The 6,082-nt window shown below is 34.0% G+C and overlaps 1 non-coding gene across 1 annotated transcript; it reads right to left on the bottom strand.

Annotated features, from left to right (window-relative positions):
- Positions 1-5,580: 5,580 nt before the first annotated feature.
- On the bottom strand, positions 5,581-5,688 carry LOC112781375 (small nucleolar RNA R71). The gene has a single exon (XR_003192155.1). It is a non-coding gene; the product is annotated as a small nucleolar RNA R71 (small nucleolar RNA).
- Positions 5,689-6,082: the final 394 nt, after the last annotated feature.

The following is a 6,082-nucleotide window of genomic DNA, read 5'->3' as shown; positions in this document are numbered from 1 at the left end:
AATTGGGCTTCTGTAGCTCTAGAAAATCCACTTCGAGTGCAGAAGGGTCAGAATCCAACAGCATCTGCAGTCCTTTCTCAGCCTCTGAATCAGACTTTTGCTTGGATCCTTCAATTTCAGCCAGAAAATACCTGAAATTGCAGAAAAATGCACAAACTCATAGTAGAATCCAGAAATGTGAATTTTTGCATAATAACTATAAAAATATACTAAAAAGTAACTAAAACATATTAAAAACTATGTAAAAACAATGACAAAAAGCGTATAAATTATCCGCTCATCATATATGAACATATAGGGCTAAGCAAAGAAATAATTCAATATAATCAAAATCCCAAAGAATTGATCCAATTTTCAGAATGAAGCAACTTGTAAGAATACATAATAAGAGGTGTGGAAACATAGATTGAGTAATCGAACCCTCACTGGATGTGTATACACTCTCATCATACTTTCAAGGATTTGCTCTTCATCTAACAATCAACAAACATATGATGCATGAATGCAAATATCTTGAGGACTTCTTAGGGTTGTAATGGGGTTAGGGTTAAGGTAGGATAAACATGGATAAGTGGACTAAGAGATTGAATCCTTGATTAGCTTAAGTATCTAACTCAACCTATATCAACCAAATAACAAAAATATGCAACCTAACTTCCCATTCCCCCTTTTTACGCACATTCATGCATCTTTTTTCATCTAAATCCACATATGCATTTCTTATTTATTTTTTTTCTTTTTCTTTAGGATAACTTTATCCCTTTTTTTCATTTTTTTTCTATTTCTTTTTCTCTTCTCTCTTTTTTTTCCAAAAACAAATGCATATGATTAAAGCAAGTTCACACATGAATGTGTACCCATTTTCCAAAATTTTCAATGAATATCCAAAATAAAATTTTTCTCTACCAATGCTTCCTAAAATTTCCCCCACTTAAATGACACACACACCTCAACCTAAACCAATCAAAGATACAATTCAAGGTTATTCTTGGTTTTTCACTTAGGGTTAGTGATGTAGTAACAATTAAAACAAAAGGGGATTAAAAAGCTCAAATTGGCTTACAAGGATAGATATAAAGTTTTGGCTATATGGGTAAGTAAGCGTTAATTAAAATAATGGTCTCAATCATGCTAAATGCATACAAAATATCAAACATCGGAAATAAAGAATCAAGAAAATCTAAGATCACAATAATAGAAGGAGCATAGCACACAAGAACAAAATAGTGGTCAAAATATGTAATCACACATTATAAGCTCAACAACTCACAAGGTTGTTTGTTCTATCTCTCTTTTATGTTCCACAAAAAAATTATTCAAGCAAGTTTGAAAATAATTTTCCAAATCAAATAATAGAATGCCCTAAAAGAGATTTTTTGGAGATTTTTGTTGTTTTCACCAAAATTATTTCCTATATAAGTATGTATGTTGTTGATGAGCGGATAATTTATACGCTTTTTGGCATTGTTTTTAGTATATTTTTAGTAGGATCTAGTTACTTTTAGGGATGTTTTCATTAGTTTTTATGTTAAATTCACATTTCTAGACTTTACTATGAGTTTGTGTATTTTTCTATGATTTCAGGTATTTTCTGGCTGAAATTGAGGGACTTGAGCAAAAATCAGATTCAGAGGTTGAAGAAGGACTGCTGATGCTGTTGGATTCTGACCTCCCTGCACTCAAAGTAAATTTTCTAGAGCTACAGAACTCAAAATGGCACGTTTTTAATTGCGTTGGAACGTAGACATCCAGGGCTTTCCATCAATATATAATAGTTCATACTTTGGCCGAGTTTAGACGACGTAAAAGAGCGTTGAACACCAGTTCTACGCTGCTGTCTGGAGTTAAACGCCAGAAACACGTCACAAACCAGAGTTGAACGCCAAAAACATGTTACAACCTGGCGTTCAACTCCAAAAAGAGCCTCTGCACGTGTAACATTCAAGCTCAGCCCAAGCACACACCAAGTGGGCCCCGAAAGTGGATTTATGCATCAATTACTATGATCTGTAAACCCTAGTGACTAGTTTAGTATAAATAGGACTTTTTACTATTGTATTAGACATCCTGGATTGTATTTTTGATCCTGTGATCACGTTTTGGGGGCTGGCCATTCGGCCATGCCTGGACCTTTCACTTATGTATTTTCAACGGTAGAGTTTCTACACTCCATAGATTAAGGTGTGGAGCTCTGCTGTTCCTCATGAATTAATGCAAAGTACTACTATTTTTCTATTCAACTCAACTTATTCCGCTTCTAAGATATTCATTCGTACTTCAACATGAATGTGATGAACGTGACAATCATCATCATTCCCCCACGAACGCGTGCCTGACAACCACTTCTGTTCCACCTTAGATTGGATGATTATCTCTTGGATCTCTTAATCAGAATCTTCGTGGTATAAGCTAGATTGATGGCAGCATTCATGAGAATCCGGAAAGTCTAAACCTTGTCTGTGGTATTCCGAGTAGGATTCTAGGATTGAATGACTGTGACGAGCTTCAAACTCGCGAGTGCTGGGCGTAGTGACAGACGCAAAAGGAGGGTGAATCCTATTCCAGTATGATCGAGAACCTCAGATGATTAGCCGTGCTGTGACAGAGCATTTGGACCATTTTCACAAGAGGATAGGATGCAGCCATTGACCACGGTGATGCCTCCAGATGATTAGCCATGCAGTGACAGCACATTGGACCATTTTCCAGAGAGGATGAAAAGTAGCCATTGACAATGGTGATGTCCTTACATAAAGCCAGCCATGGAAAGGAGTAGGACTGATTGGATGAAGACAGCAGGAAAGCAGAAGTTCAGAGGGACGAAAGTATCTCTATACCTTTATCTGAAATTCTCACCAATGATATACATAAGTATTTCTATCTTTATTTTCTGTCTATTTATTATTTATTTTCGAAAACTCCATAATCAATTATTATCCGCCTGACTGAGATTTACAAGATGACCATAGCTTGCTTCATACCAACAATCTCCGTGGGATCGACCTTTACTCACGTAAGGTTTTATTACTTGGACGACCCAGTGCACTTGCTGGTTAGTTGTATCAAAGATGTGAATGAAAAACGATTTATTAAGACGTGCGTATAGAGTTTTTGGCGCCGTTGCCTGAGATCACAATTTTGTGCACCAAGTTTTTGGCGCCGTTGCCGGGGATTGTTCGAGTTTGGACAACTGACGGTTCATCGTGTTGCTCAGATTAGGTAATTTTCTTCTTATTTTGTTTTCAATATATATATATATATATATTCAAAAATTTTTGAAAAATTTTTCCTTTGTTTTCGAAAAAAAAAATTTAAAAATAAATGTTTTCAAAAATATATTTTTCTTCAGAATTTTTAAGAATGAATTCTAGTGTTTCATGATGATTTGTTGAATCCTGGCTGGCTGTAAGCCATGTCTAATCTTTTGGACTGGGGTTTCAACTTATCATCACAAGAGCTTGTTGATCCTCACACACTTAGTTGCTCTATACATGGAAAGTATAAATATCTTCTAAAGCTTGGCTGGCTAGTAAGCCATGTCTAACCCTCAGATTGGAGCTTTAGACTAAGAGTACAAGATTCTTGGAATTCATATTAAAAATTTTAGAATCCTTATTTTCCTTTTTCAAATTTATTTTCGAAAAAATCCAAAAAAAAAAAAATCATAAAATCATAAAAAACAAAAAAATATTTCATGTTTCTTGTTTGAGTCTTGAGTCAATTTTTAAGTTTGGTGTCAATTGCATGTTTTAAAGTTTGCATAAAATTTTCGAAAAATTCATGCATTCATAGTGTTCTTCATGATCTTCAAGTTGTTCTTGGTAAGTCTTCTTGTTTGATCTTGATGTTTTCTTGTTTTGTGTTGTATGGTGTTTTTCATATGCATTCTTGAATTCTTAGTGCCTAAGCATTAAAGATTTCTAAGTTTGGTGTCATGCATGTTTCCTTTGCATATAAAAATTTTCAAAAATATGTTCTTGGTGTTCATCTTGACATTCAAAGTGTTCTTGGTGTTCATCTTGACATTCATAGCATTCTTGCATGCATTCATTGTTTTGATCTAAAAATTTTCATGCATTGCATCATTTTCATGTTTTTCTCTCTCATCATTAAAAATTCAAAAATAAAAAAATATCTTCTCCTTTTTCTTCTCTTAAATTCGAAAATTTGAGTTGACTTTTTCAAAACTTTTTAAAATTTAGTTGTTTCTTATGAGTCAAATCAAATTTTCAATTTAAAAATCTTATCTTTTTCAAAATCTTTTTCAAAAATAAAATCTTTTTCATTTTTCTTATTTATTTTCGAAAATTTTAAAATATTTTTCAAAAAAATCTTTTTCTTATCTTTATCTCCTAATTTTCGAAAATAACATCATCAATTAATGTTTTGATTCAAAAATTTCAAGTTTGTTACTTGCTTGTTAAGAAAGATTCAAACTTTAAATTCTAGAATCATATCTTGTGATTTCTTGTGAATCAAGTCATTAATTGTGATTTTAAAAATCAAATCTTTTTCAAAATTAATTTCAATCATATCTTTTCAAAAATATCTTCTTATCTTATCTTTTTCAAAAATTTGATTTTAAAATATCTTTTCTAACTTCCTATCTTCTTATCTTTTCAAAAATTGATTTTCAAAATTTCTTTCAACTAACTAACTTTTTGTTTGTTTCTTATCTTTTTCAAAACTACCTAACTAACTCTCTCTCTCTAATTTTCGAAAATATCTTCCCTCTTTTTCAAAAATTCTTTTTAATTAACAAATTGTTTCAAATTTTAATTTTAATTTTCGAAAATCACTAACTCTTTTTCAAAAATAATTTTCGAAAACTTCCCCCTCTCATCCTCTTCTGTTTTTTTTTTTTTATTTACTAACATCTCTTCCTCACTCACCAAAAATCCGAACCCCCTCTCTCTCTCTGAGTTCAGATTTTCTCTTCTTCTTTTCTTCTACTCTTCCTTTCTTTTTCTACTTACATAAGGGAACCTCTATACCTGAGTAAAAAGGATCCCTATTATTATTATTTTTCTATTCTCTCTTTTTCATATGAGCAGGAGCAAGGACAAGAATATTCTTGTTGAAGCAGATCCAGAACCTGAAAGGACTCTGAAGAGGAAACTAAGAGAAGCTAAATTACAACAATCCAGCAAGCACCTTTCAGAAATTTTTGAACAAGAAGAGGAGATGGCAGCCGAAAATAATAATAATGCAAGGAGGATGCTTGGTGACTTTACTGCACCTAATTCCAATTTACATGGAAGAAGCATCTCCATCCCTACCATTGGAGCAAACAATTTTGAGCTGAAACCTCAATTAGTTTCTCTGATGCAGCAGAACTGCAAGTTTCATGGACTTCCATCTGAAGATCTTTTTCAGTTCTTAACTGAATTCTTGTAGATCTGTGATACTGTTAAGACTAATGGAGTAGATCCTGAAGTCTACAGGCTCATGCTTTTCCCCTTTGCTGTAAGAGACAGAGCTAGAGTGTGGTTGGACTCTCAGTCCAAAGATAGCCTGAACTCTTGGGATAAGCTAGTCACGGCTTTCTTAGCCAAGTTCTTTCCTCCTCAAAAGCTGAGCAAGCTTAGAGTGGATGTTCAAACCTTCAGACAGAAAGAAGGTGAATCCCTCTATGAAGCTTAGGAGAGATACAAGCAACTGACCAAAAAGTGTCCTTCTGACATGCTTTCAGAATGGACCATCCTGGATATATTCTATGATGGTCTGTCAGAATTAGCTAAGATGTCATTGGATACTTCTGCAGGTGGATCCATTCACCTAAAGAAAACGCCTACAGAAGCTCAAGAACTCATTGACATGGTTGCTAATAACCAGTTCATGTACACTTCTGAGAGGAACCCTGTGAGTAATGGGACGCCTCAGAAGAAGGGAGTTCTTGAAATTGATACTCTGAATGCCATATTGGCTCAGAATAAAATATTGACTCAGCAAGTCAATATGATTTCTCAGAGTCTGAATGGAATGCAAGCTGCATCCAACAGTACTCAAGAGGCATCTTCTGAAGAAGAAGCTTATGATCCTGAGAACCCTGTAATAGCAGAGGTGAATTACGTGGGTGAAC

Source organism: Arachis hypogaea, chromosome 19 (genome assembly GCF_003086295.3).
Source record: "Arachis hypogaea cultivar Tifrunner chromosome 19, arahy.Tifrunner.gnm2.J5K5, whole genome shotgun sequence".
In the NCBI taxonomy this organism is placed as follows: Eukaryota; Viridiplantae; Streptophyta; class Magnoliopsida; order Fabales; family Fabaceae; genus Arachis; species Arachis hypogaea.
Note: the sequence above shows the minus strand (reverse complement) of the source record. Positions and strands in the feature narration are given on the sequence as shown.